Genomic DNA, 26,610 nt, shown 5'->3' on the forward strand with positions numbered 1-26,610 from the left:
GGGCCCCCCGGGCCGGGGCCCGGAGTTGGGGGTGGGCCGGTGCCTGCTCGGAAGTTGGAGTCTTTTGTGCTCGCGCCCCGCCCCGGCCGGCGAGGGGAGGAGGGGAGGGAGCGGAGGTTGCGCCCCGGAGGCCTCGGGCGGGCTGGGGCCTGGCTCTGGCCTGAGTCGGGGCCCCAGGTTTCTTCCGGCTTCCCCCAGGTCTAGCTCTTTGGGTTCCCTTCGGCGCGCAAAAACGGATCCGTATTCCTCACGAGTCCGAGCGCCTCGCTCGCCACCCCTTGCCTATCCTTTGGTAGTTGTCACCTGGGGCGCGGAAGGGAGCGGCCAGCTCTCCAACTGGGGCTGCGTCCCACACACCGCTCCTGCCCGAGCTTCAGTTTTCTCTGGGTGAAATGGGGTCAAAGAAGGGACGCATGCCTCTCAGGGTGTTAGTGAATTCGGGGAGGGAGTTAGTTAAGCACCAACAGGTAACGTTTGGTGAGACTGACCCAGGAACTTTGTGAATGTGTCACCTAAGGTCCACAGCGGTCTCTCAGAGCTGTCCTTACTCACAGCAGAAATCCAGGTGCAGAGAAATCAAACAGCCATAGACGCACAGAGCAGTTAGTAACCCGTTACTTATTTTCTGATAAAAGCAGGTGCCATCTCTTTGTGCAGAGGGCATTTTGATTTACCGTAGGCTTAACACCGTATATTTAAACTGTGGGTTCCTCCCCAAGACGTTGACAGATCAGTAATAGATAAAGTTCCCCTTTTGTTGCTGTCAGATATCTGAGGGAAAGTGATTAGGGTGATAATTTTTGCTGTTTTGGGGGTAGCTGGATCCAGAGATCTCCATGTCTCAAACATAAATGAAGTTCTGAGGACCTCGCTGAGGTCAGCCCTTTACTTTTGTTTATTGCATGTCTCCCTCCTTCCCCCAACTTCCAATTTTGTTTGTTTGTTATGATCCTAGTTAGATGGTCAGGGATAAAGGGACCTTAAGTCGTCATCTTCAGCTCCCTGCTTTCAAGTAGGTTATTTCTCTTTGTCTTCCAATAAGTCCTAGAGGGCTTAAAGTGAGCTAAAATTAGCTTTGGCAACTGTTTTCCTTTTGCAGTGAGTTTGATACTGGCTGTGGGGATCATCTGAAAAAAATCAGGGCTGGGTCTTGAGGTTTTCAAATTTGCATTAGTTGCTTGGATCCGTTTGTGGGCTGTACTTCACCCATCCCTGAGAGTCTAGATTTACTAGTGGGATATAGGAGGTTGATGGCTTAATAGACCACCCCCTCTCCTTTTAACTGACCATTGAAAAGGGGACCGCTGTCTGAATAAATGGACTACCTTGGTCATTACTAGGGTTCCCAGTAGCCATTCTTCCAGTCTATTTTTGTTGTTATTATTTCTCCCATACATTGTCATTTGTTGAATATGAACTACTTTTTCAGGCCTCAGGATCAGGAGTCTCAGGTAATTGGATATCTTAAAGACCCTTTGTAATCTCAGCCACTTTCTGCCTCATGTCTAAAAGGCCAGATGTCTGTGCTTTCTAGTTATTGCTTTGTTTTAGTTTCCTAATGGTTTAGGTACACTTCTGTAACCATTATCTGATTTCTAATCTAGTGTGAAGTTGTTTGCCGGCTTGATTCACACCTTTGTAGTGTCAGGCAGTGGAGACAAGATGAGGACATTTGTTTTAGAGTCACAGGATTTAGCTGATGTTGACTTCTGCAAGGATCTGAGCCACTTCTTGTGGCCCTTTGAGTCTGTTTCATTATGTGTAAGTCTCATTGGGTGCTATGGAGACTACAAGAAAATGATTATGAACATGCTTGTTACAATTAATAATAGCCAGGCGGTGGTAGCACATGCTTTTAATCCCAGCACTTGTGAGGCAGAGGGAGGTGGATCTCTGAGTTCCAGGCCAGGCTGGTCTACAAAGTGCATCCAGACAGCCAATGCTACACACAGAGAGAAACCTTGTGTCGAAAAACCAAAAAACCAAACAACCTCAACAACAAAAGCTAACATTTATTAGTCAGTCACAGGACTGAAGTTTTCAGTGGAGCATGTCATTTAATCCTTAGAACAGTCTATGAACTGAATATTACAGAAGAAGCAGGCTTAGAGAAAGGTTACGTGACTTGCTCCGGGCCATGCAATTGGTAATTGGCCAAGCTGGATTCACTCTGCAGACATGAAAGTTAGATGCTTTCAGAAATTGTGGTGTCAGATATGTATGTCATATTTTAAACAGTTTGGCATTGTAACTGTTTTACAGTGTACAGTTCTGTGGGACTAAGTGTATTTACATTGTTGTACAGCTGACACCTCCAAATTACCGTGCCTTCCCCACTTGAAACTCTCCTGGTCATATACTGTACTGGTCTTGTTGAAGACTCCTGGCAAACACCATTCTGTTTTCTGCTATAAAGTTGACTACCTTAGGACATTCACAGTGAAGAGAACTAAGTCAGTCTTTGTCCTTTTGTGATTGCCAAATCTAGTATTTCTTTTCTTCATTTTGATGTTTGGTAAATGCAGAATGAATTATAGGTCTTGTCAGTGGCAGAGTGAGACTCCTAGAACAGGAATCCAGGCGTGGTTGTACCTCTGGCAAAGCCCCCTTCTCCACACGACAGTTATGAAGATAACTATTTTTGGATGAGACAGCCTATCCTTGAGCTAGAACTCAGACTGCTTCATAGCCTCTGGCTGTGCATGCCTGTTTGGCCACAAGGATTGGGCATACGTAGCTATAGTGATGAGGAATAGCAGAGCGATGACAGCAGCTCAGATCAAAACCTGTCAGCTGATTAAGAGGATTACCTCAATGACAAGCTCCCCTGTTGTGTCTGTCTCTTTTCATGAAGGCACACGGAAGGGATTATTTGGAGTCTGGAGTCTTAGAAATTTTTATGGATCCTCACTGCTGTAGGTGGTTAGGGTAGGTCAGGTGTTGCATTTAGTCTTTTAAATTAATTTTGGTTTATCTGTTTCTGTGCCTTATTTTGTTTTGTTTTGTTTTTCAAGACAGGGTTTCTTTGTGTGTAGTCCTGGCTGTCCTAGACTTGTTCTATAGACCAGGCTGGCCTCAAACTCAAAGATCCACCTGCCTCTGCCTCCCGAGTGCTGGAGTTAAAGGCATGCGCCACCACCTGGCTTGTAGTGAGATTTGTGCATTTATGAAGTTTGGCTGGAATTTTGCTTTGATGATAGATAATGTGGCTTTGGAGTAGATCATGTTCAGAGACAACCAATAGGACAGTGAACATATTGTGCTCTCTAAAAGTATGATAGCTCACTTTGCCTATGTACTAAAGTCAGATAGTATTAAAAAGTATGTTTGATAAAGTGCCGGTTCTTTTCCTTCTTTTCTTTTGTGGTACTTGAGATTGAACGTGGAGTTGATACGTGGGAGGTAAGCCCTCGAGTACTGAGCGAGGTCCCCAGTTTTGGATAGAAATTTATATTTTTATTTAGTTTTATTTTATGTGTCTGGATGTTTTGTCTGCATATGTATCTGTGTACCGTGTGTGCAGTGCCTAAGGAGGCCAGATGATGTCAGATTTCCTAGAACTGGAGTTGCAGGTAGTTGTGAGCTCCCAGGTGGGTAGTGGGGATTAAACCCAGTGCTCTTAACCATTGAACAGTCTCTAGCCCTTGGGTAGAGGTTTATAGTTGATATAGATGACTACATGTTTCAGTGGATATATCAGTATTGGAAAGTTTTGTTTTGTTTTTGAGAAAGGATTTCACTGTGTAGCTAAGACTAGCTTGGAACTTGGCACATCTGCCTCAGCCTGGAGTTAAACAAGGACAGGACCATGAAGACATAGAGGAATGACATCTAACCCAGCATTGTGGGCCAAGAGGGCATCCTTGGAGAAGCTGGCCAGGGGAGAGGCGGAAAGAGCTGTAATGCTAGAGATGGTCATGGTGTTAGGTGAGACTTGGTGCTTACTGTATCAGGTACAATTTTTAGGCATTTAACATTTGTTAGCCTTTTCCCTGAGAGGTAACTAAAATTATTGTTAGTACTATGTAAGTGAGGAAACAATCTCAAAGGGATTAAATTAATTTCTCAAGGTTCCCAGGTAAATGTAAAAAGCGTCAGATGAGTGGATATGGTGATAGCAAGACTGGCAAGGTAGGTAGAGTAGAAGTCAGCTCACAGACGCTGTGGAGGACATTGGATTTATATCCTGAGTGTGAGGGGGCCTGTGAAGGCTGTCTCTGGTACTAGGGAGTGAACTGAGAGCCAGCACTATGGGTAAAGACGAGTTAACCAGGTACTGTATCATTAGCTCAATGTTCTGGTGTTTCAGATGACAGTAACAAGAGTATGTATGCATGAAAAAAAGTGAACCAAGTAATAAGACAAAGATTGTTGAATGGGGGGTAAGGAAGGAGGCACATTTCTATCTGTCATAGGTGAGGGTTTAAGTGGGAAGAGAGAGGATACAGAAGGGAAGGGCGAAGATTTGTCATATAAAGTTGGTTATCGTACATCTGCTTTCATTAATTTCTATTATAGATATGAGTTCTATAAGCTGGAGCCAGTGGTGAAAGGAGGTAGATGGAGGTTAGTGTGACTTCAAAGTCTATTTGGCTAAACCTGCAGTTTTCAATCTGTAGGTTGTAACTGTCAGAAACACATATTTCCAACTGTCTTAGGAACGGAGATACCATTCAGTAGCAAAATTACAGTTACGAAGCTGGGCGTGGTGGCGCACACCTTTAATCCCAGCACTTGGGAGGCAGAGGCAGGTGAATCTTCGTGAGTTCAAGGCCAGCCTGGACTACAGAGCGAGTTCCAGGACAGCCAGAGCGATTATACAGAGAAACCCTGTCTTGAAACCTCCCCTTCCCCAAAGAAAATTACAGTTATGAAATAGCAACAAAAATAATTTTATGGCTGGGGGGGGGGGTCACCACAACATGAAGCATTGTATTAAAGGGTCATAGTGTTAGGTAGGTTGAGAACCACTGGACTAAACTGAGTGATGCAAATGCTGGTCCCTAGGCTCTAGATTTGTACAGCTGCAAAGTTTTTGTTAAGCCAGGATAAACTTGGATTTTCTCTAGACAACTCTTCTAACATTCTCTGTGTTCCAGTGTGCTGCTCTATAACTATTGTCACCTTAGCTAGGCACCAGAAAACCAAAAATGAATAAAAGAGCCCAAGGACCTCCTTTTCTAGAAGAACAACAGGTCTTAGTGACTTCAGTGTAGCAGTGCAATGGGGAGAGAAGAAGATGGTGGGATTAAGCTGGACAGGACAGGATGGGATTGTATCAGGGACTGTTTTGATTAGGGATTGGGGTCTGGAGATCACTTTCCAGACTTTTTTATTTTGTTTTGTTTTTTGTTTTCTGAGACAGGGTTTCTCTGTGTAGCCTTGGCTGTCCTGGACTCACTTCGTAGACCAGGCTGGCCTCGAACTCACATCGATCCACCTGCCTCTGCCTCCCGAGTGCTGGGATTAAAGGCGTGCACCACCATGCAGACTTTGCAGAGTTGTTATCAGGTGTCAAATGCTCAGGTTTGTTTATCTGGATAACTAAGGTCCCTCCTAGCAGTAACATTTTCTGACTAGATAATGTAGACACTATATCTCCAGGAAAGGTATTTACCTCCCGGACGTCTTAGGCAGTGTTAGGGGTTGGAAAGGGGAGGAGATAACAAGCAAGAGGGCTTTCATGCAAGTGCCTGTAAAAACAGGTACTCAGTTGTAGGCTCATGTTAAGGGGGGAAATGACAGCAGTAATGCCTGCTTGTTTTTTCCTAGGTAGGAAAGGAAAATTTGAGATCTGTCCTTAGGACAGAGGGTGTCATAAATTGGAAGATTGCCTGAGGATTATCTGGTCTGGTCTGTTGCTTCTAAGTGTGTTAGCTTGAATGGGCCTCTTTTATTCACTGATCCTGTTTTCTTCATAAAGAAATCTAGGAAGTCCCTGAAATTCTATAAAGGCCAAGATTAGAGCTAGGAAGTGGTGACATATTGAAGGACCCTTTCTCCTCCCCTTCCCTCTTTCCCCTTGTGTGAATACATAGGACTGTGCCCGGGCACCATTGTTAACTGTTTTGCTTGTTTCCATGGCACTTCCTTTTTCTTTCATGTTACGTTTCATGCCATTTCAAATTGCTTCTGTAATAATGCATGTGCTATGCCTCTTTGGAGGAAAAAGAGGAAGATGAAATGTGGTCTCTTTTCTAGTCTCCATCTCTAGAAGAACACTTCAGGCTGTCTACTGTGTCCTACTGTGGGTGTGTTAAGGAATCAGGGTGTGGCTGACTGAATACTTAGGTTTCCCAGAGGGCATCTGGGAATATTGAGTGTTAATGAGAGTGCAAAATCTAGCAGTTCTCTCACCATGTGTAGTGAGTTCCATAAGGGTTAAAATAGCATTTGGTGGGCTTTTGATGCTGCCAAACTCATGTTAGTTATAATTAACTAAGACTGGAATTTTTGTCTTCCTTTCTGTAAAACAAGGTGACAGAACTAGATAATCTTTTACTTTTATCATTGTTTGCACACATGACTATGGTGTGCGTGTCATGTCTCAAGTGTGGAGGTCTTCAGGGAGTCAGCTCTCATCCTTCACCCTGAGTTCTGATCTGTCACCAGACTTTCTTTCTTTTTTTTCCTTCGAGACAGGGTTTCTCTGTGTAGTCCTGGCTGTCCTAGACTCACTTTATAGACCAGGCTGGCCTTGAACTCACAGAGATCCACTTGCCTCTGCCTCCGGAGTGCTGGGATTAAAGGCGTGTGCCACCACATCCAGCGTGGAATAGAGAATCTATTTTATGGAAAAGGCTTAGGAATTTGTCTCTGGAAGAAGAAAGGGGTTTACTTAAATCATTAACGATATCTCAGGGTTAGATTCTGAGCCATCAAATATATCTTTTACTATATGAACAGATGGATATTGCTATTTAGAGTGGACAGATAGCTGAAAATATGTGAGGTTAATTTATCAAATTGCTGAGTTCCAGTATAATCTTGGAGCCTGAAGTCCTATGGTCAAAGTTGGGAGCCTAAGACTATATAGAACATTACATTTGAATATGTGACAAACTGTCTGAAAATCCCTTTAAAAAAAGGAAAGTAGGATAGTAGAATAGCACAATAATAGGCATGAAAAATACTAGTTTCAAAACATTTTTGTTTGGTTGGTTTTTTTAGAGATAGAATCTGTAGCTCTGGCTGTCCTGGAACCCACTAGGCAGAGCAAGTCAGTCTAGAACTCACAGAGATCCACCTGCTTCTGCTTCTCCAGTGCTAGGATTAAAGACATGTACCACTATGCCTGGCTCCCAAACAAGCGTTTTTGCAGACTTTTAGCCTTATGAGGTAGGTACTCTTACTGCGGACATCCAGCCCTTGAAATGACATCTATAGAGATGAGTAGTTCAACTTGTCAAGCTAAAACTTGCGGGTGGTTTTCTTTCCTCCCTAGGCCATACAGCTCATATCCTTCCCTGATTAGCTCATAACTTTTAATAACTTACTTATTTTAATCTATGTTCTGCCACATGGCCTGTTACCTCTGCATATGTCTGTCCTATTTCATGTGTTCCTGGGTGAATCTTCCAGGCCTTGCTCTAACCCAGAGTCCTTTTTGCCTGCCAGATATCCCACCTTCTTTTCTACCCTTTCTATAGGCCATAGGTTTTTTTTTTTTTAATTGACAGGCAGTGCTTCCATCCAACACACAGGATACTCTCCCTACAAAAAATAATTGCTTTACTCCAAATAAATATTCTCTTTTAGAAAGCAAAGTTTGGCAGCTTAATGCTTTTGGCCAGGTTTTCTTCATTCTGGAGGTATTTAACTGGTATTTAGCTGTCTCCTGTTTATTAAAGATTTTAGTAAGCTTAGTTAAAGGTTATGTTTGCATGGTTTCTCTTGATCTGTTTGTCTCGTTTGCTTTGTAGTTCTTTATGCTAGTGAAAGCAAGTCCAGCAGGAGACTTAAAAGGGCCATTTCTGTAATTCATCATTTAGCTGGTCTAGGTTTTTCTTTGTGTTAGGTCTGATCATGCTACACTGAGAAGTCACATGTAACTTGTTCCAAGACCATTTTCAGGCTGTAACCTGTCAATGAGGAACGGTGCTGTCAGTATAATAATAATGAGGGCTGTGCGTGAATCAGTGGGACAGAGGAATAGCTTTTCTTAAAACAGTTAAGTCTCACCTTAAATTGACCTCACACCAATTAAAATAGCCCGTTCTATAGCTAGGGTTATGAATAGGGTTACTGTGCTATCTTGATGGTGTAATGTGACCATGTTCAGGAATCCCAATTGCACATCTTCTGTTTCTAAGCTCATCTAGTTATTGCAGCAATTTTGTGTACCTACTGCGTGCTCTCCTAGTCGAGAACATAAAAACCAAGCAAGATTATTCCTACTTAAATTTGTTTTTCAATACTGAGAGGATAGGTAAAACTAATCAGGGCCGGTTAGACGGCTCATTGGGTAAAGAACTTTATTTGTTGCTCAGCCTGATGACTTGAGTTTGATTCCTGAGATCCACATGTGCAAAAAGAACCTTGACCTCCACGTGGGCATTATGAGAGGGGGAACATTATACAAACACTCTAAGTAAATTTGAAACAAGTGTCAATTTGTATCTCATTCTTTCCTTTGTTTCTCTGGTCCAGATACCCGAGTTGTTTATTCAGACTGTGGAAGTAGCATAACTGATGGGTAATATGACTAGGTAAGGGGCTTTGATTGTCTGACTTCTAGTGTATTGATTTGTTTTTGGTATTTTCTTCCCTTCTTTTCTTCTGCCTGTTATCCAGCCAGTTGTCTATTTTTCATATACAGTGTGTCTATAGGGGAGAACAGTGACCATGGTGAGGGTCCAGACGTCTGCCTAGTACCTAGCATCAGTTCTTTGGCTGGCTTCCAGAAAGATTTGGTATTGTCCAGCTTCTGCCTTAAGAATAAGGGGAAACAATTTTTATATTGAATTATTACATTCTTTTAGTATAAAATAGGTCTTTGCTTTATTTGCAGTACAGTTATTTGAGTGTTTTTTGAATTTGATAAATTTGTAATTTACTAATTGTGGTTCTCAAAAGTTCATCATTGTGACTGTCATCTCTGACTGCTTTGTTGCATGGAGTCTTAGAAAATGGAAATAGAGGCTGGATGTCTTCAATCCAGCACTTGGGAGGCAGAGAGAGGCAGATCTCTGTAAGTTGAAGCCAGCTAGGTCTACAGAGCAAGTGCCAGGACAGAACCACAACAACAAAAAAGTGAAAATGGAAATAGAAATGGAGGAGACATGGAGGTTCCCCTAATTTGAAGGATTTTTGTTTTGTTTTTGTTTTTTCCAGAGTTAGCCTTGGCTGTCCTGGACTTTGTAGTTCAGGCTGGTCTTGAACTCACAGCGATCTATCTGCCTCTGCCTCCTGAGTGCTGGGATTAAAAGTGTGCGTCACCATGCCCAATCTCAAACAGGCCCCCCCCCCCTTTTGGTTTTTCGAGACAGGGTTTCTCTGTGTAGCCTTGGCTGTTCTGGACTCTCTTTGTAGACCAGGCTGGCCTTGAACTCACAAAGATCCACCTGCCTCTGCCTCCCAAGTGCTGGGATTAAAGGCAGGCGCCACCACTCCTGGCCACCTTTAAAGGAGAGAAGTTACTTAGAATGGTGTATTGTAGTCATGATTTCTTTAAGCAATTTCGCATTGCCTGAGGGGTCTAAAAGAACAAGTTGGTGTAGGCTTAGAGTTTTCTTTTAAAAAATATTTATTATGTATATTTGGTGTTTAGCCTATATGAATGTCTGTGTGAGGGCGTCGGATCCACTGGAACTTGAGTCACAGACAGTTGTGAGCTGCCATGTGGGTACTGGGAATTGAACCCCAATCCTCTGGAAGAGCAGCTGGTGCTCTTAATTGCTCAGCCTTCTCTCTAGCCCCATGGCTTAGAGCTTCTTAGGGTTCTTAAACACTACAGCCTCACTTCTACCCACAAACCAGAGGAAGGGAAGAAAGAATGGCAGTAGGAAAAAGGGGTTGTGGATCTGCTTAGACGTAGTTCCTTGGGCCATTTCCACTCTGTGTTGTCATGATACCAGCAGTCCAGTCCAATAGCCAATACCAAACAGCACATGAATCCATAGAGGTGGCCCGATCCAGCAGGAACAGCAAGGCTCCGCCCCGCCACTTACCTATTACTTCTGACAAATGACTACCCTGCCATTTTACTTTCTTTTCTTTAATAACACTACCTAATTTTCATCTTACCTGGTAAGGAAAGCAATATATAGAATATTAACCCCAACTTAAAAATTAGAAAATGGAAGTTCAGTGAGAAAAATGATTTCTGCAGTTTACCTTATTAGTGCCATATAAGCAGGGGTTTTCTGTAGGAAGGGAAATCTCTGGGTTGTAGTGACATCTGAGCAAGTACCTAGAGCTAGGAGAGATCACTTGGATATCTGAGCTGCATCAGTCTTGTAGTCAGACGGTGATGACTGCTGTCTGTCTGAGAGTGTGTGTGTTTCTAACAGTCTGTCGCCGCCCTGAGACTACAAATGGTTAAATGCCAGTGTTTCTGTTTGTGGTGGTATCACCCAGACTACCTAGAAGAAACATCCAAATACTTTTTCTCTAAGTCGTTTACCCCCTCTTTGTACTTTTTAAAGACGTCATTAGAAACTTACACTACAGGGATAGATGAGGTTTCACATAATGTGAACATAGAGCAGAGATATAGACGAACGACTAGAGCAGCACCCGTGTTCCTGGTGGTCGTTAGCAGGGGAAGGACATGTCTCAGTTGTGATAAAACATCATGACCAAAAGAGCAGCTTGGAGAGGGAAGGGGTTATTTCATTTTACAGCTTCAAGTCCATCATCTAGGGCAGTCAGGGCAGGAATCTGAAGGCAGGAACTGATACAGAGGCCACAGAGGCTCCCATGGCTCCCTTGGTGCCCTGGTGGTTGCTAGGAATTGGACTCAGGGCCTTTGGAAGAACAACCTCTGAGCCATCTCTCCAGCCCCCTTTTCTCTTATAAAATGTTTAGATTTACTTTGCTTGATGTGTGTAAGTTATGCCTGTACGTACATATGTGCACTGTATGTGTGCATGAATGTTAGAAGAGTAGAAGAGAGTGACGGTTCCCCGGATCTGGAGTGACAGATGGTTGTGGACCATCATGTAGGTGCTAGGAACTGAACCCAGATCCTCTGTAAGAGTAACAAATGCTTTTCACTGCCAAGCCATCTCTCCATCCCCCAGCCTGCTGTCTTATGTATCCAGTACCATCTGCATAGGGGTGACATCACCCCCAAGTGAACTGGCCCTCCTACCTCAATTGTTAATCAAGGTAATGCCCTACAGTCTGTGGAGCTATTTTCTTAATTAAGATTCCTTCTTTCCATGTATGTAAGAGTGTTGTTGTGTTCCTCCCCTCCCCCCAGCAGGGCGTGGTGGTGTAAGCCTTTAATCCCAGCACTTGGGAGGCAGAGGCAGGTGGATTTCTGTGAGTTTGAGGCCAGCCTGGTCTACCCAAAAAAAGAAAGGAAAGAAAGGGAAAAAAAAACCCTACTTTTTTTTTCTTTTTTGTTGTTTTTTTTTATATTAATTTATTCTTGTTACATCTCAATGGTTATCCCATCCCTTGTATCCTCCCATTCTTCCCTCCCTCCCACTTTTCCCTTACTCCCCTCCCCTATGACTGTGACTGAGGGAGACTTCCTCCCCCTGTATATGCTCATAGGGTATCAAGTCTCTTCTTGGTTTTTGTTTTGTTTTTGAGACAGGGTTTCTCTATGTAGCCTTGGCTGTCCTGGGCTCACTTTGTAAACCAGCCTGACCTCAAACTCACAGTGATCTACCTGCCTCTGCCTCCCAAGTAAGTGCTGGGCTTACAGGCATGTGCCACCATGCCCGGCCCTCGTTTTTTGCTTAAAGTGGATAAGGAGGATGGGAAGCACTGAGACCCAATCTCTTAGCTCACTTATTACTTGTGTGTTTGCTCAGGGAAAAATGACCATATTTTTTGTTAGCTTTTATCTTGCCCCTGGAACCTTGCTGGGTGTTTATTTCCTGTAGTTTCATCATATCACTTTGGAAGGCTGGCATAAACATAGATCATGTCTTATGTCTTAGAGCCTTTCTTCTTTGTTCTATAAGCAAATATTAGAAAATGTACCTTAAATTACCTGGTTGGGGGAAAGAGATGGCCCTGGCTGCTCCATAATGTTAAACATTAGTCAGCTCTTGATTCTGTGTCTGTGGGGCATTTGTTAAAAGTCGGGGGATGTTAGAGCATCCACTAGAGACGTTCACCAGAGGGCTATAGGCTCCTGGTCAGTTTGAATATTTGTTTTAAAAATCTGACCTGGATTCTGAGTCTGTCTTCATTAATAACCTACAGTGAATTAGTTGTGTGCTCATTTTGTAATGATGCCATACTTGGTTCCATGTCTTTGTGCTAATAGAGGTGATACTCAAAGTTCTCTTGTTGGGTGAAGGTGTTTTTGCTTTTGTATAAATAGTGAAAGAATCTAGAGGCTAATGGAATGCCACCCTGCTGCATGGGCAGCAGATATTCAGGGGAGGCTGTTCACTCCCAGTGGCATCTAATGAAGGCAGTTTTGCTCTTTTGCAAGGAAAAGAAACTTGTAGTTGTGAACTTGAGAGAGGCAGCCCTTTCAGAAAAAACAGTTCTGTTAACCTTGGGGACAACCAAGTGCTTTCTGTTTAGATGTCTTCAGGGTATCTTCATCTCTAGATCAGAGATCACAAACTGGCCACCTGTGTTGTCTCTGACCCGTGGTGTTTTCACTTTGCGTTAGACCTTGAGATAGCTCTGGCATGTGTGTTACAAGAGTGACAGCGTGTGAAGAGAGGTGTTGTTAGTGTACAAAGTGATGGGTTCCATTCCCTCACTTTCATGTATATGTCTGCTCTTACCCCACCTCCCTGTTGCCCTCCTTGTGCTCCCTAAGGCCCCCATTTCTGCTTACTGCTTTCCTCTGCCCCTTCTTTCCAGTCCCTTCCAGGAAGATCTTTTTTCTACTTTTACCACTACACACACACACACACACACACACTACTTTTACCACTACACACACACACACACACACCAGGAAGATCTTTTTTCTACTTTTAACACTACACACACACACACACACACACACACACACACACACACAGATATCCCTGCACACCTCACAATCAGCATATAAGATAAAATGTGATAATTTGAGTCTTGCTTATTTCTCCAAACATAATGATTTCCAGTTGTAGCTATTTTATTGCAAATGTCATGATTTTGCTTTTCTTTGTGGTTGAATAAAATTCTATTTTGTGTATATAGCACATTTTCTTTATCCATTCATCAATTGATAGTTAGGATGGTTCCATTTCCTGGCTATTTTTAGTAGAGTAGAAATAAACATGGATGTTCAAGTATATTTGTAATATGTTGACCTAGAGTTTTTTTTTTTGGGTCTATACCCATCTTCTGAGCAAGAGACTTGTTGAAGTTATTGTAACATGGTCATTGTAAGATGTGGAGTACCTGACGGAGAGGATCCCAGTAAGTATGTAACTCAAGGTAGTCAACTACGTTCTTGAGATGGCAGTTTCTCAGATTGAGGCACATGGTTGCATGTGGCATATATGTGAAATCATAACATGCTCGAGTGTCAGTACACTTGCTCACTTTTGCATTTTAGAATTGGCAGTTTTTTTTTTTTTTTTTTTTTGGTTTTTCGAGACAGGGTTTCTCTGTGTAGCCTTGGTCATCCTGGACTCACTTTGTAGACCAGGCTGGCCTCGAACTCACAGCGATCCGCCTGCCTCTGCCTCCCGAGTGCTGGGATTAAAAGCGTGCGCCACCACGCCTGGCTGCAGAATTGGCAGTTTTAAAGTTCTTTTGTTTATTGTTTTTTTTTGTGTGTGTGTTTTGTGTGTGTGTGTGTTGTTTCTTTTTGTTTTTGAAACAGGCGCTTTCTACATAGCCCTGCCTGTCATGGAACTCAGTGTTGATCAGGCTCACCTTGAACTCGCTGAGACCCATTTGTCTCTGCCTCTTGGATGTTGGGATTTAAGGCATGTATCACCACGCCCAGGCAGAGTTTGCTTTTAATATTAAATCACATAGAAAGAGATTTGTGGTGTGTGTGTGTGTGTGTGTGTGTCTTGCTGAGGACCCAATTTACCACTGAACCAAACCCCTACCCCATTCCTAAATCATATGAAATGGATAATAAATTGTTAATGCATTTTTCAAAAGTGTATGTATGTGTGTGCATGTGCGAGTGTATGTGCAAGCATGCGTGTGTGGAAGCAATCAATCAGTTCTTTTTACTGTGCACAGAGAGGCTTGGTGACAAACACCTAATCACTGAGCTGTCACCAGCCCAGGAAAGGTATGTGGTTTTATTTATTTATTATTTATTTTAAAGATTACATGAGAAGACATCAAAGAAATAATAAGATTATAGAAAGCCTTTTGACCTTTCAGTGGACCTTACATTATTCTTGACAATTATTAAAACAGTTGGTTTTTTTTGTTTGTTTGTTTGTTTTTTTTTAAATAGACAGTTTTAAGAGACAGCTCTGGTTGGCCTGGAACTCCTTATGTAGATCAGCTATCTTTGAATTGATCTACCACCAGCCACTGCTTCCTAAGTGCTGGGATTAAAAATATGTTTCACCATACTTTCTGAAAATCTAAAGTTTTAAAAAGTGTGATCTAATTTTGAATATTGGCAACAAACCTGGGATTTTTTTTTAGCCAGATTTGTGTGGATTTGAGGGACCTGTTAGTGACCTATGACATATACTATTGGTCTGAGAAGGAATTAGACTTTGGACATGGCTATAAATAGGTTAATGGTGTCAGAAATGCCAGGCAGTTGTCCTTAGCCAGAGACTTGGCTCTGGATTTGGCCCCTTGCCCCCATAAGGAGAAAAATGACATGAAATATATAAAAGAAAAGCTTATTTATAGTTTTGGCCCAAAAGTGGAGACAAAGCCATATTTAGTATGTCTCTATTTTCTCCATAGAAGTGCTAAAATTTATAGAAAAGATCCAACAGAAAACCAGAAAATAAGAAAATTGGCTTATGTAGATTTATGTGGTTCTCCTTGAGTTAACCTGGACAGGTGTCAGTCACAAGAGTTGTAGTTCTATTTGGTTCTTGTTTAACCCAGTCAGGGCTTCTGAGCAGGCTGTCTATGCTGTCAGCATGACGTTTCTATAGGGAGCTGGGACTGAAGAAGCCCATTAAGGCTTTTTAGTTTTGAGTGAGTTCTGTTACAGAAAGAATGAAGCTAAGAAACTTGGTAGTTTACGATGAATTGTCATATTAAACATCACCCTCTTCCTGCAGCATCCTCCTCTCCGCTGCACAACCACTGACACTTCTGTCCAGGTACCTAATGCAATAACATCTTCCATATGCTCCTCACCAGTGTGCAACCGTTCTCTTCCTTGAGCTTGTCTGTCTTACTAGCAGACTTTTTAAATTTCTTCCTCCCTGAGACAGGGTCGTACTTTGTAGCCATGGCCAGCCTGAGTCTAGCAGACATTTTTAAAAACCTATTTTTGAAATAAATGCCTGCTGACAGCTTAGTTGGTGGGTTATTGGTCCTCTGCGAGTCTAATGGCAGGTCTTTTGGAAACAGAGTAGAGGAGAAGGAAGGTTAGATTAGAGCAGTGGGTCTCAGTCTGTGGATTGTGAGCCCTGGGGGTACCCTTTCACAGGAGTCACATACCAGATATTTACATCACAATAACAGCAACACAATTACACTTACGAAGCAACCAAAAAATTGTATTTTGGTTGGGGGTCAGCAGAACATTAAAGGGTCACAGCATCAGGAAGGTGAGAACTGCTGCACTTTGTAGATCAGGCTAGCTTTGAACTCACACACCTCTGCTTCCTAATTAAATGTGTGTGCCACCATATCTGACTGCTTTCTGAGGAATTTAGTTTGGATTTTTAAAAAAATCTCACTAGAGTAGTCTGGAATCTTTTACCTCACAAGAGTGTCCCATGGCAGGACATTTCAGTATGTTTGGCTGGAGGCCAACAGAGCCTGTCTAGAGTGACCTGTCAGAAGCGTTGAAGTGGGTCCTAATGAGAAATGGATCTATTGGGCTTACAGCATTTAGAGTCTGATTACCAGAGACTGGATCTGGTTATACTTGTTAGCACCTTGGTTCTAAAAGTGTTATCCTCTCCAGGGACCAGTGCTGCCCTGAATACATTTGTAAAAGGGCTGGTAAACTTGTATTCTTCTTGGTTATGTTTTCCTCACTTCATAAACTATCTGGTGCCTAGTTATAGACCACCATTTCACTGTTCAATGCAAAAGTCATGTTCAGTTTGTTAAATAGTAAGGTAAGCTGTTTCGCATTCTTATTTCTTATAAGTTATTAGAACAGGTTTAAAAGAAAGGAGTTGGAAGCTGAGAGAAGTCAAAGCAAAAAGTCTGGACTGCTCATTGTGACACAGCATATTCTCTGGTGATGTCCAATAACATTTGAGCACAGTTGTAATTCTAGCTGCTGAATTGTTTTGCGCCAGGGCCCACCTTTACCATTATATACTCAAGTGAAGATCAGGTCCTCTCCTTGCAGCTCTTCAAAGACTGGAGGAACAAATTTAAAACCAGTGGTGAGATAGTTATTAGGGGGGAGCTCTGTTTTTGCTTTCTCATCTCCTATTTCAAGGCCTCTAAGGAACGAACAGGCTCTAATGGATGTGATCAATCATCATTTGGGATCAATGGGAGGGCTTTCAGATAGATGCCCTGTTGAAGGAGGAAAGGACTCTACTGGTTATTTCTAGGCATTGAGAACCCGAAGGCTTAACATGTTCAGGTGCCTTGATGTGTCAGACCTTATTCCTCCTATTTGTTGGTCATTCAACAAATATTTGAAGAGTACTTTGACTAGTGCTGAGGATTCCTAGATAACTTTACAGTCTAGCATCATTCAGGGAAGGATACTAACCATAGTACATGGTGTATGCTCCTTAATTTAGCCATGTATAGGGATGAAAACAGGCTTCCGGGGGAACATAAATCTTTTTTGTTCTCTTTTTCTTGAGATAGTCTCATGTAGTCCAGGCTGGCTTCAAACTCTCAATTCTCTTGCCATACCACCTGAGTATGGGATCACAAGTGTATGCCATCATACTTGGTTCTTACCTGTGTTTTTGTTTTGTTTTCTTTTTTTCTTTTTTTTCTTTTTTGAAGTCTTTGTAGACCAGCCTGGCCTTGAACTTACAGAGCTGTCTGTCTCTACCTCCTGGGCCCTGGGGTTAAAGGTGTACACTACCATGCCTGGCTTTATCTGTGATTTGAAGGAAAACTAAGAGTTAAAATAGGGAAAGGCATTCCAGACCACAAACAAAAGCACAAAGATATGTTCAAGGACCCAGGGTAAAGGAATGGACATTAGAGCAGTTCTTAACATATAGCAAACCAGCCAGGCGGTGGTGTCCTACACCTTCAATCCCAGCACTTGGGAGGTAGAGGCAGGTGGATCTCAGAATTCGAGGCCAGCCTGGTCTGCAGAGTGAGTTCCAGGACAGCCAGGGCCACACAGAGAAATCCTGTCTCAAACTAACCAAATCAAACAAACAAAAAAACCCCCCTTAAACCCATATAACAAATTCGTTTGCCACATTTCATCTGTAGGCATCAGATGACGGTGATGGAGTACAGGTAGAGGAAAAGTTAGATTAATTAGCAGGTACCACTTGAAATTTCTGGAATTTTGTAGAGGGAAGGAAGGAGGAAAGCTAAAGAACCAGTAGCAGTCTTTTGGACCAAGCTTGCCAGAGGTGCTGAGTTTTTGGCAGTGATTTGAAAATTCGGGCCTGGGCAAATTGATTGACCCCCACCCCCCACAAAATTCTCTTCACTCCATATAGTTTGCCCCTCCTTTCTGTGTGCTTTTTAAAAAAGAGATTAATGGAATCTGCTCAAAATACCTCTGAAATGAAATTACATTTTTAACTCTAATTACTCTAATTAAAACTTGACAGCTGTAATTCTGAAATGGCAGATATACTAAGTACCCCAGGCCAATCGCAGGCTCACTTACCCAGATGAAATGTTCTGTTCGGGGCTTAGAAAAATTCTTTTATTCTTCTCATCAGGAGCTTAGTCTTTGGTCCCACAGATTTACCTACTGGAGTAGTTGTAGTGGTGGGTTGCAGGCTAACCCTGGACCCAATTTCTGTAGAGGTTGTGTGCCCTGAGGTGGTGATCAAGATGATTGGTACCACATATAGCTGATTCCCTCCCCCCCCCCCCCCCCCAGTTGAAGTTGGACTTACTTAAGCCTTTGAGTGAAATTCTCTGTTTTGAAGGCCAAGGACCTGGTACTTGTTAGAAGACTTGATCTGGGGCTAGGTCATGCTCTAAGTTTATGGCTGGTATTATGGAATCACTGTCTAGGCACCTGTGGTGATGAGCACCTGTAAACCTTGCATTCTGGAGGCTGATAGCACGAGGATCACCAGGAATTCAAGGCTAGGCAAGTCCTATTTCAAAAGCAAACAAAAAAATGACCCACAATTTGAGGTTAGGAACAAGAAAGGCTGAAAACAGAAGTCTTCACATGTCTCCAATTTTTCTAACTTTGTATTGATAGATGCATAGTCTTAATTAGTTACCCGACTAGCCTCAAAACATCTAAGCCCATGAAACCAACTAAAGAATCAATTGATACTGAGTCAGGAATTCTGCTAAATCAGAGAAGCCTGTTAAGTCACTAGACACTGGCTTCTATGTCTTATGCTAATAGCTAGAGATAAAGTTGAATAAAGACACAGTCTCTGTTCCTGAGAAGCCTAGAATTGTGGTGATAGGTAAGGAACAGCTGTTTGTATCTGAAAAATTATTCAGAGCAGAATAAGCCTTAATGTTAGAATGTTTGAGTGCCTTATATGTATGAAGTACTGAAAAAAAGGCAGATAGATATTTCAGATATGGGTTCTACTTTCAAGAGCACCTAGTAACTTAAGACATGTAGGCATGTGAAAAGTTAATTGTATCACTCAATTTTTAGATGATATGCTAGACAGATTTACCTGGAGAAGAGGCTACTCAAGAAAAGTAAGAAAACTAATTTTTCCACTGATCATCTACAAAGACCACAGCTTTTTCATTGAGCTTGTCCCTGAGTAGGGAATGGCTGAGGAAGGGAGAAGAGCACTGCAGATACTAGGAAGTGCCTTGGCCAAAGTCGGAGCTGTCAGGGGATGACAGTCTGGTGTGATGGGTTAGTGTATGGGGAGAGGATATGGTGGATGATGAGGGAAGAGTTTAAACTTTATCCAGTAGGCCAGAGGAATTGAATCCATTGAGAAGGTACAGGGCTGAGGTAGCAGTGTATTTATTGTATTCTCTGGTAGAGGTAATCAGAGACAGTAGATAAGTTAGAATAAGTGTTCGTAAACTATGACCAACTATGATAAACAGCCACAGACCTCAAAAACGTACTTGTTCACTTGTGATTGGTTTTGTATACAGTAATGTGTTGAATATTACAGGAACTAGTGCTATAGCTCACAAAGCCAAAAATTCTAGTTAATCCAGCACTACACAGAAAAGTATGGCTGAGCCATGCAGTGGTGGCACACAAGAGAGGCAGAAGCAGGCAGATCTCTGAGTTAGAGGCCAGCCTGGTCTACATAATGAGTTCCAGGACAGCCAGTGCTGCGCAGAGAAACCCTGTCTCGAAACAACAACAAACAAACAAAAAAACAAAGGAAAAGAAAAGGCTGGCTTATAACTGAGTTAGGTAATTGTATAGAATTTGTTAAGAAAATGTTAGAACTAGATTGGCAATATTAAAAGAAGTTAGCAACATTATTTAACAGATAGCACTTGTCCTATGTGCCTCTCAAGTTTGTAATATCGTCATCATAGTTTGAAAAAGACATTTGATATATAGGAAAGTGCTGATGGGCTTTTGTTGTTAGCTGTGTAAGCTTGGCCCAGTCGCCTTAGCTGCCTAGAGGCCAGATAGTACAATAAGTAGGACAAAGAAAGCCTCATCAGTCTGACTCTTCCTTACGGAACTCTCTAAGTCTTGAGGGTCCTATAGTTGGAAAGACAAACAACCTACAAAACAGTTGGAGTTGGGTTGCGGATGGCACTTGGGAGGCAGAGGCAGGTGGGCCTCTCTTGAGTTCTAGGCCAGTCAGGGCTACATAGTGAGGCCCTGTCTCAGGAAAAAGTTGGGCAGGTAGTGAAAGCACGTAGGGATACTGGTAGGTGTAGGGAAGGGCTCATAGTAATTTCAAAATGCCATGTGCTCCTTTCCTTCATTCCTTCTGGCATCTATTTGTTGTAGCCAGATTGAATTTGTTTCTGCCCTTCAACTGCCAAACCTCAAGGCTGAATTTATCTCTGACCAGAAACTAGCATAAGCTCTAATTGACATTTGTACTGTTAACATCAGTTGTAGTGCAGTCTGTACTGAGTCATCTGACAGAGCCACATTTGAAGACTTGTCTGTGTCAGATTGGTTGTAGGCATGATTGTGGTAGATTGTCTAGTAATTACTGTAGCAGGAGTCAGCCCACCGTGAGCAGGACAACCATTAGGTGGTCCTGGTCTATACAGTAAAGCTAGTTGAAAGCTGGGTGTGGTGGCACATGACTGTAATCCCAGCACTGGGGAGGCAGAGGCAGGTGGATCTCTGTGAGTTCGAGGCCAGCCTGGTCTACAAACCGAGTCGAAGACAGGGCTACACAGAGAAACCCCATCTCCAAAAACAAAGAAAAGAAAAGAAAAAAGAAAAGAAAAGAAAGCTAATTCAGCATGAGCCAGAGTGAGTGCCAGCAAAGCAGTGTCCTCTATGGGTCTGGCCCCAAATTCCTCAATGATTGTGATCCAGAAGTATAACCAAATAAGCCGGTGCCTCTTCTGTGTTGCTGTTAGTCAGAATGTTTTATCTTAGCAACAGAAGAAAACTAGCTCACCCGACAAAGAAGCAACTTAAGGTAGGAAGAGTTTATTTTGCGTAGTATTTGAGGCATACGCTCCCCTCATGGAAAGGCACGACTATGGAAAAGGCTCTCAGTAGAGCAGTAAGAGAGTAAGTAACTAGACCCTCATCACAGTGACCCTCTTTGAGTTATGCTCTACTTTCTAAAGGTTTCTCATCCCCCCCCCCAAAAAAAACAGTACCATAATATGGGGGAGGATCAACGTGAGGATTTTTTTTTTACATTAAAAATGAAAAATATATTATGTACAACTTCAGAAATTCTAGAAAGTCCAAAGTCTCACCTGAGCCATGAAACATTCTTATCTGTGAGCCCTTGTAAAAATTAAAAAGCAAAGTTATATGCTTCCAGTATACAGTGGCACAAAGGAAACATTTCTATACTTAAAAGTATAGATTGGGAGGATAGCAAGCAATGATTGGGTCAAAAGTAAGACTGAAACCTTGCAATTCTGTGTTTAGTGGTGGGTTATGACCTGTGCTGTAACTGACAGTTTTGGTCTGATCTCTGCTGTCAGGTGGTGCAGTCCTTCCGTGCTGCTCTTGTCAGGGATAGAAAAGCTGTCTTCTATATGGCCTCAGTTGTACAGAGCGCTGCCTGGTGTGTGCTTTGGTATGTTGATTTCTGATTATAAAGCCTTAGATTTTCCTTCTAGCTCTGGAGGGGGAAGGAGAACCATCCAACTGTCTCATTAGCATGGAGAAAAGAAAACAGTAATTACTTGTGCCTCCCTTGATAATTTCTTAGGGAAGGAGGAGGGGGAAACTGGAGACAGCTTTGGCTGAGGAAGGAGAAATGCTTTTAGTTCCCAGAATATGCACATTTGTTGTATTCTTTGGACCTTCCTCCAGGCAGGCTAGGGACTACCTGGATTGAATTTCAATTTTTGCAGTATGTGGGAAGGATTGTAAGCTTTGTCCCAGGTGAAAGCAGTCTTGGCGGGCTTTGCACCTTGGAAACACCACAGATAGACTGAATGGAGCCATCCTGGGTCTGAAATTCAGAAAGTGGACCTGGGGACGCCAGCCGGGCTATTGTGTTTCTACTTGAACATTGTTGGGGCAGGGATGCTGACCCAGACCGGCCACTGCACGCCCGAGAGAGACGCAGGCGGAGGAGAGAGGAAAAGGCTGCATCTTTTGGAGCAGGATCACATGTGGATTTGGGAAGAGACCAGCTTACAAGCCAGACCAGCGTGCAGGCCAGAGACACCTGGGGATCACTCTGGTTTCCCTTTAACCCCTTTTCCTTCCTGTATAGGATTGTTAGACTGTATAATAAAGTCTAATTGCTAAAAAAAACAGAGCCAAGAGCGGTATATATCATCTTCTTATTGTGTCATTAAGTTACTAGTTACTCATCTTAGTCCCTTCTGTGATATGCCAGGCATTCTGACACCTACTTTTGTTAAGGAGCAGGGTGGGATTTTGCTGGACTACTTTGTGAGTGACTGGCTGCATTTTTATGTTAGGAGATCTTGAAGCCACACAACATTGGAATGTATTCTAGTCAAGGCTAGGTGTCTCTGTGAGTGGGAGGAGTCTCGTAAGAATTGCAAGATTGTAGTTTGGTCAAGGCTAAAAAAAAGCAAGATTCATAGAAGGGTTGATGCAGCTTTGAAAGTGAGGTTGGGACAGTTATAACAGCTAGTAAATCCATATGCTAGCTTGGCTATGGACAATGACTGTTTGCTGTGTGTTAATCTTTCATTTTCTGTGTGTGGGCAATTGTGAGCCCAGAAGTACTGATTGTAGCAGAAGTGGGTTGGAGGAGGCTTTGCTGGTGAGCATGGCTGGAGGGAGCTTGGAGCTAGTGACTGATTATTTTCTGTGGCTGCTCTCTCCTGTCTTGGTTGCTACTTCAGAAGCCAAGGAAACCAAGACACACTCTCCCTCTCTATTGTCTCTTCTGTCTCTTCCCTCCCCCTCCCCCTAAGGAAGATACCACCTAGTACCTTCTTTCAGGTAGACTTTAGAATCACTTACTGTAAACAAACAAGGGTTCTATGGAGACAGGCTGTGTTTACAGAGGATTGCTTTTACCAAATGTGTAGTCTTCTGCCCCTTGAACCATCCCCTTCTGTGTCACTGGGCCTTCTGCTTCCTCATCCCACCTTTGCTGTTCAGGTTCCATTGTTACCATAATTTTATATTACTTCCTGTTTTATTTTTCTTTACCTTCTAGGTATAGATTCCTGGTTTCTTTTTATTTTTGTAGAAGTTGTACCCTGTTTTAGATGGAATGCCCTAAAACAATAGCATGGTTTATAGGAAGAGTAGCTCTCTTCAGTCTAACTTGCAGTTAATTGGGCCATAGTAATGTACTTCCCAGAAGCAGGTGTAGAGTACGCACCTAGGACAGAGTAGATGCTGGTTCTCAGTAAGGTCTCCATGTCATTGTATAAGGTGCTTTGCTTAGATATTTCACTTCAGGACAGGCATACTTGTTAAATCTCAACCTTTAGAATGTAGTCATTGGAGAAAATGGCTTAGTGACTGACTGAGAGCACTTGCTGCTCTTTCAGAGTATCACAGCAAGGTCCCTAGCACCCAGATCTAATGGCTCAAAACTTCCTCTAACTGCTGCTCCAGAGGATTTGATGCTTTATGGCCTCCATGGTACCTGCACACACTTGACTTGACATTCATTCACATAAACCCACACAGAAACACAATACATATAAATAAGAAAAATAAATTATAATCTGTTATTTTTATCTTTGTATGTCTGTTAAGATTTATTTTTCCTCATGTGTGTCTGTATGTTTGTGTGATCCTGTGTGTTGGATTCTACAGAGGCCAGAGGAGGGCCTTGGAGCTGCATTTGACAAGTGTTTATGAGATAATCTGATGTGGGTGTTAGGAACCAGATGGATTATCTGGAAGAATAGCAAGTATTCTTAACCACTGAGCCATCTCCAGCCCCTGTTGTAGAAAATATAAAAATGTCTAATAATTTTTATTGCTAAATAGGCTACAGTTATTTCATTGGTATTATTTGCCCTGCTAGCAAATTAATAAAAGCCATAGACATAGATAAAAGCCACATTTAACCTGGGTTTGGACAAATACTAACCTGAACTACCTTGTTACCCCAGTCCTCATACCATGGCAGTTGCTCTAACAGTTCCTGTCTGGGCTGCTTCCCTCCATAACTCCATAACCACTTGCTCATGCTTTTTATCCAGGCCGCGTCCCTCCATCCACACTGATACGGCCATGGGCTTCTCTCCACACTAACCCGTGGTGGCTCTGCTTCCTTCTCCACCTGTCTCCTTGAAGCGTCCTCCTCCTCTCCATGGGCTCTGGTATTTATACCCTCTCAGAGTCCTCAGGATTAAACTAACTGCAGCTGGCAAAGATCAGGCCCCTTTCTGAGCCACTTGAGACTGTTAACAGCTGTGGATAAACAAAGGCAGCCCCATATCCCACATTTCGTATTAGAACAAAAGCAGGGTTATATAATATAACTGAGTTTTTAAAGAAACCAAAACTTATACTCCAAGGCCCCAAATACAATCAATCTTTAATTAAAGGGGTGTATGTGGCTCAAGGGGTAAAGGAACTTGCTGTCAAGTGTGGCAGCCTGAGTTTAATAACTGGGACCCACACAATAGGAGGAAAGAACTGCCTTCTGCAAATTGTCCCCCACACATGTACCTTAGCATGCTGATGTGTAACCTCCATACCCACACAAATAAGTAAAATGGGGAAAAAATCCCAGTGGGAATGGGCCTGTGGGAAATGGTAAAGGCCCTGTGTCATCATTTGAAAGTGAAGTGTTTCCTCTACGTTCCCCCTTAGCTGGTGGTGCTATTTTGGAATGGTTTGGGCACTTCCAGAGATAGAGCCTCCCTAGAGGAGGTAGGTTAATGCGGGAAGGCCTTGAGGTTTTTATAGCCCAGTCCCATTTCCTGTCTGTTGTCTGCTTCCTGATACAACAATGTGCTCTTTCTCCCTCTCCTCATTTATTTTTAATATTTACTTACTAACTTAATTGTGTATGTATATAGTGAGTGAGTTCTTTCTTCGGACTTTTGGGTCTTGTGGATTGAACTCTTGTGGTCAGGTCAATAAAGTGCCTTTATCTACTGAACCATTCTGCTAATCCTGTAGCCAGCTCTATCCATCCTTCCTTTCCTCCCTCCCTCCCTCCCTCCCTCCCTCCCTCCCTCCCTCCCTCCCTTCCTTCCTATCCATCCATCTTTTTTTTTTTTTTTTTTTTTTAAGATTTACTCATTTTATGTATGGAAAAAATTTTTTTTCTTTTCAACACAGGGTTTCTCTGTGTAGCCTTGGGTGTCCTGGACTTGCTTTGTAGACCAGGCTGGCCTCGAACTCACAGAGATCCGCCTGTCTCTGCCTCCCTAGTGCGGAGATTAAAGACGTGCGGCACCATGCCTGGTGTATGAAAATGTTTTGCTGTATGTGTGTCTGTGTGCCATATGTGTGCCAGGTTCCTACTTAGGTCAGAAGAGGGCTTTGGACTAGAGTTATGTATGATTGTGTGTAAAATGTGTTTAATTTTCTTTTAATATTTTTTTTTTTCAGCCCCACTTTGGGGTGTCACTTCACTTGTAGGTGTTCTTTGCTACTTTGTGGGCTCTTCTTTTTCTCGACTGTTATCTCCCCCTCCCCCTTTTTACCCCCTAACACTAGAGAGGAGAAAAAGAAGATTAGAGAGAAAGGGGGGGGGGGAGAGAGAGAGAGAGAGAGAGAGAGAGAGAGAGAGAGAGAGAGAGAATATCCCTGAATCTAATTTCTTTCCCAGCTGTTTCTCCCAGTTCTCAGCGGAGCCCCTTCAAATGTTTCTTTCAACTGTTCCTCCCATAGTTAACAGTCACTTCTTCTAGTTTCTCTGATAGTCGCAGCTCCAAAGTATAAAAACTGTTCTAGCCCCTCTGCTTAGCTCAGCTTCTCCTGGACAGCTTGTTTCCTGACATCTTCTGCCCCAGCGGCTTTCTCTTCTCACTCTACTCAGTCTTTCTTTTTCAGCCTCTGCTGGCTTTTTTTTTTTTTTTTTTTTAAATATAAAACCAACACTGCAGGTCATAGGGTCAAGTAGTTCTAATGGCTAAGAAGTCTTAAAAGGCCAGTTAACTAGCAACGCAGGTGAACAAGATAAATCATACAATTATGTGTCACCATATGGGTGTTAGGAATTGAACCTTGGTCCTCTGTAAGAACCAGTGGTCTTAATCTCTGAGCCATCTCTCTAGACCTCTGTATCCCGTCTTGGTGGTTGTTGTTGCTATTGTTTGTTCACTCTGTAATGGGCTTGCTGTCCTGGAACTACCTCTGTAGACCTGGCTGGCCTTGAATTCACAGAGGTCCACCTGCTTCGGCCTCCTGAGTTCTGATTAAATATACCACTACTACTACCACCCAGCAAGTGGCTTTAAAAAAGCATTTATTTATTTATTACTATGTATATGCGTACACCTGCATGCCAGAAGAGGCCATCATATTACAGGACCTCTGGAAGAGCACATAGTACTCTTAACCTCTGAACGATCTCTCCAGCCCCCAGCAAGTGGCTTTTTAAAAAAACAGATTTATTTTCATTTTATGTGTAGCTTTGTCTGTATGTGTGTAAATGTATAATGTGCTTGCCT

The 26,610-nt window shown here is 42.7% G+C and overlaps 1 protein-coding gene across 3 annotated transcripts in view; it reads left to right on the forward strand.

The window, feature by feature from the left end:
• The window catches only part of Raly (RALY heterogeneous nuclear ribonucleoprotein), a 75,283-nt gene that overhangs the window by 418 nt on the left and 48,255 nt on the right, over positions 1 to 26,610 (forward strand). The window lies entirely within an intron of this gene.

The sequence above is a fragment of the Acomys russatus genome, chromosome 4 (assembly GCF_903995435.1).
Source record: "Acomys russatus chromosome 4, mAcoRus1.1, whole genome shotgun sequence".
Taxonomy (NCBI): domain Eukaryota; kingdom Metazoa; phylum Chordata; class Mammalia; order Rodentia; family Muridae; genus Acomys; species Acomys russatus.